Genomic DNA, 11,855 nt, shown 5'->3' with positions numbered 1-11,855 from the left:
CACAGCATACCGTTTTAATGTAATGATATGCCACTGCTTCTGGACCCAGCAATAAGAGGAACATCCAAAAACAGGCATAAAACACCCATGAAGAAATGACAGAGCTTGAAGTCAGCTTGAAATTATCTGAATCATAAATTCTTACAAGCAGAGGGAGAATAAAGAGAAATGGAGAAGCAAGGAGGAGGGGAAAAGAGCAGATGAGTGGCTCATTCTACCCACCTCCAGCACTGAATTTAGGAGCTTTATGCACTTTCCTATTTCTTACTGACAGGGCTCCAGGTGTATATCAACTGACCCACAATCATGGATGCATTAGAAGCTCTGCCTCCACTGTGCTGAAAGGGAAGACTGTGCCCAGTTTGGTGCTCATGCATTTTGCATTCTGGATACAAAGTACGTATATGTGCACAGTTGTGTATAATGGATAATGGTGCACGTTTCGCACCTTCCACATCGGCTTTCTTCAAACTTCATTTTCCTTCCCCAGATATCTGCTGCCTGTCTTCATTCCTGCAGAATGTCACCATTTGATGGGAACTCTGTAAATCTATATTTAGTGCCTGGGATACACCCTTTCGTCTTAACACCCTCAAGATGGCTGAGATCAGCACTTCTGTCAACAGTTTCCAGGTTTGAACTCTGGGGAACTAGGCTGGAATTTTCATCACAGATGAGTAAAGCTTGAGGAACACCACAAAACCCATCCTTTCTGACTAGCACATCCAGCTAGAAACTCTAGTATCTTTGACCACTCCTTTCCTTTTTGTCAATATTTAAATTGGGATTTAGGATGGGTATGTTGCTAAAAATCTAGAGTTCTTAAAACTAAAAAACAGAAAATATAATATGATGATACACCACCTTACACATTCAAGGGGAAAAAAAATGCCTCCAGAAGGCCAAATGCAATGTTTCCATTGGCAGGCCTGGGTGGTGTCCTTTGTACTACTATACGTATATATAATGTGCTCTCAGGGGCTTTCATCCCCCCTCCAGACTGTAAACACCTTGGCAGCATCCAGAACATGGGAGGTTTTCTATAAATGTCTACAGAATTCATTGGCAACATCAGCAGCTTCTTTAAATATTGGGGGTCTAACTCCCCTTTCTTCTGTTTATTATTTTCACTTGGGAATATCTAAGAAGATTTGCCTTTCCAGCCCAAGAACTAGATGAGCATCAGGGAAGAAAAATCATTAGAGAGGTAAGAGAATTCTATAAACAATTCCATGCCCTTGATTTGAACCCTCCAGGTTCCTATAAGTAAGTAGCTTTTTAGGAGCAGGCTACCCCTATTTTGACCTTTAAGCTCATTTTTAATATTAACCACTATGGCAGACATTAAGAAGACCCAAGAAGCACAAAGTGTCTGCAGAGCTAAGCAGAGGAACTCCTTGTACCCAAGATGAACTTTCTCTATACTATATTTGTATATTGGATTTATCTCAAAGCTAAGCTAGATATGGGGGTAATTAGGTATCTGAACAATTATTACTTGGTGAGAGAAAGGTGGAGTAACTATAACCAAGCAGAAGAAAATCCAGGTTTTAAATTGCCTTTAAGTATAGTTTGAAATTATGTAGTTAGTACCCTGTGGTCAGCACAGCTTTCTGGAATGCAGCATATCTGTGAGCAAAAACTTTTCTGTAACTTATATTCTGGATATTTGAATGCTTTATTTTCAATATAGCACTCTGGAAAGAGTTCTGAAAGCCATAAGAAGGCTTAAATAATGCTATACAATGAAAGGCTAGATGACAATCAGAATATTCGAGTGTGTTATTTTTGCTTTAAAAAGAAACATCAGAAATACGGTTTCTGTAATGATCTCATTTTCTGAAAGGAATCCGATTGCAGACAGAGAAGCTTTCGTAGAAGCTAGGGATGTATAGCTTGAGAAACATTGATTTAAAGTGAATACTTAGAATCACATTAACCATTGTTCTGCTGGAAATACCTAGTTAATTATTGATAAACACCCTGATGTCACGATCAGGTTCAATACCCAGGGCTCACACTGCCTGGTTTTTTTGGTGACCTTCCACATCAATAGCTATTCAAATGTTCAGGTGGCTTCCATTTCAGGTTTTATTTATTTTGGTTTACATTTTTTCCCCTCATAAAAGAGCACAAGGTCATTCCCACCTGCATTGTTCCACAAAGGTTACCCAGCACACATTAGAAGCATGCGGTCCATGAGCCAAATATAGCATATGGCTGTGTTTGTTTTGGCTTCCAGATGTTTAATAGATTTCTTTAGATATGGATATGTTTTCCTGTTTGCCAGAGTTCTCACCACTCCCTAATGCTTTTACCCACATATCTACAATTAATTTCTTAGTCTCTACAGACACTTGATTGGAAAGCCCTAGGCTAGCTAGAGTCTAGGCTTTCCCTGATGCAAGAAATATTCTTTATTCCATGCTATTCCTCTCATATTTCACTTGACTGATTTGATTTAGCACTAAAATTTCACATTCATTCATTGTTTGTTGAGCTTCTTCTAGATGTCCAGGACTGACCTGGGCACTGATGACAACAGTGTCTACTGGGGATACATCATGCCTACACTCACAGAGCTTTCATTCTTGATGGGGATGAGACTGCATATGGACAAAAAATAAATACTTTTAGGTGATGATAAATATGATGTAAAGAAAAATGAAGCAAAGGAAGAAGATCGAGAATGACAGGGGATGCGATTTTCAACCGGGTGTTAGGAACATTCTCTCTGACAAGGTGACATCTTAGCACACACCTGAATAAAGTAATAGGATGGACCACAGGCAGATCGGTGGGAAGAACTTCCCAAGCAGAGGTCTCCTCTTAGAAAGAGTGTTGCCTTCTTAGAGGTAAGAATGCTAACTCTAGAATAACTCTTGGTTTCCTCAGTTGATTAGAGAAGAAAACTGCCAGTGGTTTTTTACTTAATTCTGTATTTTTTACATTTAGTTGTTTTTTTTTTAATGAAGTGAAAAAAAAAATCAGTAATTTTCAAACTCTTCCTTCACTATTACAACTTGACTTGATGCTTCTGTTATCACCCAAACAAGGATAATAGAAATTTACTAAAGGAAAGTGTTTATTGAAAAGAATGATTTTAGAAAACTCTCTCACTAAAAATTGCAAGGTTACTTCAAACAGCAACAATAATGACTAACAAACAATGGCATAATTATGCAAAAAAGAATCATATTCCTTTGGCGAGTACCTTTTAAATAATAGAAAGAAATGAACACTCTACCTTTTTAAAGAAAGATTAAGTGGTGGTTGTAAATGAGTAATTAAGGAAGCATAATCTTTGTGTTTTAAGATAGCAAAAATTTCTTAAGAGATCTGAAAAATCATTTATATCAATTCTTACTTTTGAACAATAAGAAAACTAAAGCTCTAAGGGATTAAGTGGCTTGTCCAAGGACAAAGAATCATTTATTGGTCAAGCTAGAATCTGAACCGAAGGTTCCTAATTTTTAGACTGATACTCTTACAACTGTATATATTCCATTCCAATAATGAAGTTAAAAAATCAAAAACTACTATTAAGACTTGTTATCTTCTATGTTGTGAACTAACACACAATGGCTGCAATGAGTTTGATATTTTCTCAGTGTATCCACTATGCCTTCCTCTCCTTGACTACAGGAATGTGAAAGCATGTTCTATCAGGAAGGCTAATTTGTACCTCTTTATATCAAACACTCTAAGCCCTAGTTTATGGTTATGAAGGGCAAGATTAATTTAGGAGTTTCACAGATGCTTTAGAAAGGCATTAGTGCAGCCTCTTGGATCAGAAAAAAGCAGATGTCTAAGTAACAACACTCAATAGAGTCTAAATCCCTTTCTGGGTCTTTGCAGATGCTGATCATGGGAAAGAGGAACCAAGTTAGCTGGCTCAGTTTATGCAGAATCGCTGGGTTGCTAAGTCCACTCTGATCTCCATCTTGTGTATGTTTAATATGTCAATTTACTGCAGAAATAGTCAGTCATTATTTCTTTGCTCATATTCTTACTTTTAAGTGAAAAAACATATCTATGAAATATAAATAAATTAGCTGAAAACTGATATAAAACATCAATATATAATAATTTTTTAAAAGTTCTTCAACTTAAATTGATTTTCAAGATTAACCTAAACCTAAAGTTACCTAGTTACTTTTTTACTGATACCTAAAATTAAATTATTGATCATTAAAAATCCCTATCACCAATAAGATACTATTTTAAAATGCTATGTATTTTACTGTCAGCATAATAGCATGATATTCTTTGCAAACTTCCTATTATTTACATAAAATGTTCAAATCATTAGTTTCAATATCTATATAGTAAACTCACAGAAATGTATCAGTTGTGGATCCCAGTATAGGTTCAGCTTAGTTCAGTTCAGTTCAGTTTAGTTCAGTTGCTCAGTCGTGTCCGACTCTTTGCGACCCCATGAATCGCAGCACGCCAGGCCTCCCTGTCCATCACCAACTCCTGGATTCACTCAGACTCACGTCCCTCGAGTCCGTGATGCCATCCAGCCATCTCATCCTCTGTCGTCCCCTTCTCCTCCTGCCCCCAATCCCTCCCAGCATCAGAGTCTTTTCCAATGAGTCAACTCTTCTCATGAGGTGGCCAAAGTATTGGAGTTTCAGCTTTAGCATCATGCCTTCCAAAGAAATCCCAGGGTTGATCTCCTTCAGAAGGGACTGGTTGGATCGTCTTGCAGTCCAAGGGACTCTCAAGAGTCTTCTCCAACACCACAGATCAAAAGCATCAATTCTTTGGCACTCAGCCTTCTTCACAGTCCAACTCTCACTTCCATACATGATCACAGGAAAAACCATAGCCTTGACTAGATGGACCTTAGTCGGCAATGTCTCTGCTTTTGAATATGCTATCTAGGTTGGTCGTAACTTTTCTTCCAAAGAGTAAGCATCTTTTAATTTCATGGCTGCAGTCACCATCTGCAGTGATTCTGGAGCCCCCAAAAAATAAAGTCTGACACTGTTTCCACTGCATAGAAGTTAAATAAGCAGGGTGACAATATACAACCTTGACGTACTCCTTTTCCTATTGGGAACCAGTCTGTTGTTCCATGTCCAGTTCTAACTGTTGCTTCCTGACCTGCATACAGATTTCTCAAGAGGCAGGTCTGGTGGTCTGGTATTCCCATCTCTTTCAGAATTTTCCATAGTTTATTGTGATCCACACAGTCAAAGGATTTGGCATAGTCAATAAAACAGAAATAGATGTTTTTCTGGAACTCTCTTGCTTTTTCCATGATCCAGTGGATATTGGCAATTTGATCTCTGGTTCCTCTGCCTTTTCTAAAACCAGCTTGAACATCAAAAGTTCACAGTTCACATATTGCTGAAGCCTGGCTTGGAGAATTTTGAGCATTACTTTACTAGCATGTGAGATGAGTGCAATTGTGCGGTAGTTTGAGCATTCTTTGGCAGTGCCTTTCTTTGGGATTGGAATGAAAGCTGAACTTTTCCAGTCCTGTGGCCACTGCTGAGTTTTCCAAATTCGCTGGCATATTGAGTGTAGCACTTTCACAGCATCATCTTTCAGGATTTGAATCAGCTCAACTGGAATTCCATCACCTCCACTAGCTTTGTTCATAGTGATGCTTTCTAAGGCCCACTTGACTTCACATCCCAGGATGTCCGGCTCTAGATGAGTGATCACATCATCATGATTATCTGGGTCATGAAGATCTTTTTTGTACAGTTCTTCTGTGTATTCTTGCCACCTCTTCTTAATATCTTCTGCTTTGGTTAGGTCCCTACCATTTCTGTCCTTTATCAAGCCCATCTTTGCATGAAATGTTCCCTTGGTATCTCTAATTTTCTTGAAGAGATCTTTAGTCTTTCCCATTCTGTTCTTTTCCTCTATTTCTTTGCATTGATCACTGAAGAAGGCTTTCTTATCTCTTCTTGCTATTCTTTGGAACTCTGCATTCAGATGCTTATATCTTTCCTTTTCTCCTTTGTTTTTGACCTCTCTTCTTTTCACTACTATTTGTAAGGCCTCCTCAGACAGCCATTTTGCTTTTTTGCATTTCTTTTCCATGGAGATGGTCTTGATCCCTGTCTCCTGTAGAATGTCACAAACCTCATTCCATAGTTCATCAGGCACTCTATCTATCAGATCTAGGCCCTTTAATCTATTTCTCACTCCACTGTATAATCATAGTGGATTTGATTTAGGTCATACCTGAATGGTCTAGCGGTTTTCCTACTTTATTCAATTTGAGTCTGAATTTGGTAATAAGGAGTTCATGATCTGAGCCACAGTCAGCTCCTGGTCTTGTTTTTGTTGACTGTATAGAGCTTCTCCATCTCTGGCTGCAAAGAATATAATCCATCTGATTTTGGTGTTGACCATCTGGTGATGTCCATGTGTAGAGTCTTCTCTTGTGTTGTTGGAAGAGGGCGTTTGCTATGACCAGTGCATTTTCTCGGCAAAACTCTATTAGTCTTTGCCCTGCTTCATTCTGCATTCCAAGGCCAAATTTGCTTGTTACTCCAGGTGTTTCTTGACTTCTTACTTTTGCATTCCAGTCCCCTACAATGAAAAGGACATCTTTTTTGGGTGTTAGTTCTAAAAGGTCTTGTAGGTCTTCATAAAACCATTCAACTTCAGTTTCTTCAGTGTTACTGGTTGGGACATAGACTTGGATAACTGTGATATTGAATGGTTTAGTGGATACATATTGAGTTTCTATTATGTGCTGCTGCTGCTGCTAAGTCGCTTCAGTCATGTCTGACTCTGTGAGACCCCACAGAGGGCAGCCCACTGGGCTCCCCTGTCCCTGGGATTCTCCAGGCAAGAACACTTGAGTGCATTGCCATTTCCTTCTCCTCTATTATGTGTTAAGAAGATAATAAAAATATTATCTATTTTATATGAGATATAAAATAGATATATATTATATATATTATATATTATATTAAATATATTATATATCTATATTATAATATATAGTATATTAGTGTATATATAGTATATAGTATATAATATATATTATACTATATGTTATATATTATATATAGTATAATACAATATATTATAATATATAATATATATCTATATTATAATAAAAATATTATAGAAATGATCCCTGAACTCAAAAAAGTTAGATTTGACTTAGCGTTTGTTAGATGTCAGAGGCCTGATAAATTTTTGTTTATGTTTTATTTAGATTATAGTGAATCTCCCACCCAAAACTAATCCAACAGCACAGGCCTTATGCTTTAGCTATGCTATGGACGTGTATAATCCCATTCATTTGAAGAAAGTGGGACATGCTATAATCTGAAGAGAATACATGGAGAGGAAGTTTTGGCTTACACATAATAGGCTTTCAATAAAATCCTGATGATTGACCAGCAACTCAGTTCTTCTGTTCCAACTTGGTAACCAAGGAAGGCATCTCTTACAGTGAAACCCTTTCAGAATATCAAGAATCTCCATGGTGTACCCCTCTGACATAACAGGGATTCCAAAAATCCAATGCTACAGAAGAGATGAGAAAAGTAACAGGATTCAGGGAAGTTTCTAGCAGCAGTGAAATCAAAAGTGTTTGGCAATTGTATACATGAGCCATTTGAAATCAGACATTGTTAATTCGGGAATGGTCTGAATACATATTATGCAAATATTCACATGGGTTCATATTAAGTTTCAGTGCATACCCTTTATCCTCTGTAAATCTTGGAGAAGCAAAACACGGCAACTTGATTTATTCTAGAAACTAAATAGTCAGAAAAAACAATCAACTCTTTCTCAATTTCTGAAGGAAAGCATTGCAACATATACAGAAGTTTTAGATTAAATAAACAGCTTAGTGTTGAATACATTTTTAAAAAGGAAAAAGAAAAAAAAACTTTAAGATAGGATAGTCTTTAAATTGAAATATTGGATGGAGAGGTGAAATATCCAGTAGTGTTCTTTTGTCCTAAAGAACTTTCTTTTAAAGAATTTGTGGTCTGGGGAAGAGTATATAATTTATCACTGCCAAATAATTGCTTTACTTTGTTAAAAATCTATATATCTTTATTTTGAAATTTCTAAATAATAAAATAATAAAGAAATATGCTCAAGCAAAAAAGCTATATAATTTTTCTAAATATAACAATGGCTTACAGAGTGTGAGTAGTAGCAAATATCCTGAAATTTTAGGTCAGTGATATGAATATTCAATTAAAATTTTAATAATGAGATACGGCCTAAATGTATCCTTCAAGGACACCAGATGTTTGAACACAGACAAAAATTCAGATATATATTTAAAATATTAACTCAAATATATGCTAAAACTTCTTAGAGTGTACAGTCCAGCTCCTTTACTTTAAAAGTGAAGAAACAGAAAGCCAGGTGATTTCTTTCACTCACTTTCACAAGACTGCATAGTTTACTGGCAGAAGAGAACTCAGCTTTTGCCAATGCTTACCAGTAAACTGTGCTACCTCTAATTAGCGTACTGAGTTTTTAAATAATAGTGAACTACTGATTAGCCTGTACCTTACTAAAAATGAGAACATTTACTTAGACTTTTCCAAAAAGAATGTTTTAAGTAAAATGGGTATCTGCAGTTAAGAACAAGAAACTGCCAGAAAAATGCAGGAAGAGGAGAGAAACATTTAATGTGCTTCAATATTTTGACTAATTCTGGATATCTCAATAATTCAGCATTTTGTCACTCAATTTAGACATTCAATCCATGATGCTAAATCCAGTTAGAAACAACTATGATCTGCGAGAAGAAAATCCTCAATATTCAAGACAGTATTTTTTAATGTATCTAGTAAACATTGTAGATAAGAAGCTAATTCTGATACGGGTAGATTGAATTAAGTCCACAGAGGTTAGCAATTGAAAGGAAAATGAATTACCATATTTTGGAGTTGTATACAGTCGGCAGCCCTGGAATTTGTAGCCACAACAAAGACCACAAATGTACAAGGAAGAAAAGGAACAACGTTAGATAGCATCTACCAAACCAGCCCTATTGCAATTGATTCCATTTCTAGCTTCTCTCTGACCCCACTGTTACCCTCAAATCCCACTCAGCTTCCATGCCGAGTTTTTTATTCTGCTGCTGTTTTCTCTCTACATAGCTTCTTTCCAAACCACCATCCATGTTCCACTCATCAACCACTGCTTTAGAAAGCTTCAGGCTGGATGGCCAGGCATGAAGTGCTGGCAGGTGGTGTAGCTGTTAGCCAGCCTTGTGTATCACAGGAGATCTGATGCTATCAAATTCCTTTTCCCCCAAAGACTAAAGAGAGCAAGCCTCTGTGAGCATGCAGGAGGGGGATGAAAACAGTTTGTCTCCTGAGCAGCCAGCCTTTGTCATATTACAAATGAAATCACTTCGGAAATTTAGAGAATTAATATCATAATGAAGACGGGAGTACCCATTAGGGTGGTCTAATGTTGCTCTGGAGAAATGTGATGGATGCCCAGTGGCTGCAAGCCCTTATTTGCAGAGAGTCACCTCTGCAGTTGCCATTATTAAGAAGATGTCTGAAGCAGAGGATCAGACACAACCATTGCAAGATGAGATAGTGTTTGACTGGTTTCCAGGGAACCGAAGGATACAAGCTTAGTTGTACCTGTCACTATGGCTCCCAGCATTTTCCCCCCTTAATGTCTTTTTTAGCTGTAGGAAGTTTCTCTTTAAAGATTCAGTGCTTCTCTAATGGCATAAAGTGAGTAATGGAAAGCATATAAAAATGTTACCTAGATTACAAATGGATTCGGTCTATTTTAAGGCAATGTGTGCTAGTCCTAAAGAATGATTTTGTTTCGATTTACTTTTCTCTTCAAAATAAATTTAGCCAAACACTGAAATGAACACACCACTGGCATTTGCATGTTCATTTAGCCTTCTAATTTAAATATCTCTTGCTTTCCGTGGCAATATACATGCCTACTCATAAGCTGATCTGCCTTTGATGTTCCTTTCTGTACTGAAGCCTAGAAAACGGTACTTTCAGAAATTATTGCAAAATGTAATTGAATCATCCTTTCTCTCTTGTACTGCTTGCCAGTGATATCAGTATACATAACAGGAAATGGGAAATTTCCAAAACCCCACATCAATTCCAGATTAGATAAAAAGGAAGAAATTTCTCTGAGAAACATTTGGAATGGTGTAAAGGAAAGGAAAGGCTAAATAGTTCTTGGACAGTAAAACCATGTACCTACTTTTTCTCCACTTCACAACTAGTCCTTTTGTCTCTCAGATCTGAATTTTCATTATTTGTATTTCTTGTTACTATGCCTCCCATCCACTGAGTAACAACCCTGCTCAGCCATATTTTTCTTCCAATGTCTGTCCCTTTTCAAGATGGATTTAGAGAGTAGTTCATTTTCTTGATGAAGTCAAATGCAATTTTTTATTTGAGGCTGCTATAAGGATACAAACACCCAGATTTTGGAAATCTTGGTCAATTACAAATGGGAACAACTCAGAAATTATTCCCAGTTCTTTTACCTGTATGAAGAAAAAAAAAAAAAGCTAAACTTGTTTATTTACTAGTTAGGGATTAAACTTGGACTGTCATGGGATTTGGTTCAGTGAATGTCCTGGTTCTTTCTGTTGGGCTACCTTTGATTTCCTGTTCTTACTTCCCTGGTGGCTCAGACGGTAAAGTGTCTGTCTACAATGTGGGAGACCCAGGTTCAATCCCCTGGTTGGGAAGATCCCCTGGAGAAGGGAATAGCAATCCACTCCAGTAATATTGCCTGGAGAATCCCATGGACAGAGGAGCCTGGTAGGCTACAGCCCATGGGGTTGCAAAGAGTCGGACACAACTGAGCGACTTCACTTTCTATATTCAAAACCTTTCAGGAAAGCCAACCTAAAGGGTCAATAAAATCTCTTCCATGGAAAATGGTGAACCAAAACCAAGGTTCACCAAAAAGATGAGCTAACTACTTTCTGAGTTGTCTCTGGTCCCATTTGAAGCGGACACAAATAACTTCATTCATAAATTGTTATTACCTTTTGAAAACAGGAAATTCTACTCACTCTCCAAATACAAAAGGTTGCTGATTATCCATAGGAGTACCTTGCATATCCATTTGGTACTCATTATATTTCAAATTTGCACTTCATCACCTATCTTATGTCTTTAACCTTATCACATATCCAAGTAATTTCCCCCAGCTAGATTTTAGTCTCCCTAAAGCAATAAATATTTGTCATTATAGTACTGAGTCCAATATTAGGTGTATTGTGAGGACTCCATAAATATTTGCTAAATAAAATAAAACTGATATAATCAGTAAATGCTATGAACTCTCTAAAACTCAATGTAAATAAACAAACCCCCCATGAGGAAGGGAAGGTATATGGTCACTCCTCTGTATTGTCTTACATTTCTTTCCAAGCTGTGACATGCACATTCTAATAATAAAGAAATGCATCCTCCACAACACAAGTGAAAATGTCCTAATGAAAGTAATGTACCCCACCAGCATACAGACCCTGAGAACAACAAATGTGATCTTGGCCAGAGAAGAATCTAATGAAAACAATCACATTAAACATAGCTCTTCCCTGCTCAGTGCTCAGTAAGTGAGCAGCAGGCTTTCTCTGTCTAGCTTACAGAAAACAGGAGGTAGCAGTTTGCAAGGAACAGCGTTTTAATGTGATTGGACTATAACAGACAATCTATTTACAGCATGCTCTGGGGAGCTTATAAACAAATGTTGAGTAATTTCAGCCAGCAGTAATTACCCTTGCAGCTGACAAGGATAGCATGAGGCTTTCTCCTTCACCTTCAGCCCAGTCCAGAAGGCAGTGTACACAATGCCACTTCTAATTATTTCTGCATTTCTATGGCTAAAGA

Source organism: Ovis aries, chromosome 2 (genome assembly GCF_016772045.2).
Source record: "Ovis aries strain OAR_USU_Benz2616 breed Rambouillet chromosome 2, ARS-UI_Ramb_v3.0, whole genome shotgun sequence".
NCBI lineage: Eukaryota > Metazoa > Chordata > Mammalia > Artiodactyla > Bovidae > Ovis > Ovis aries.
Note: the sequence above shows the minus strand (reverse complement) of the source record.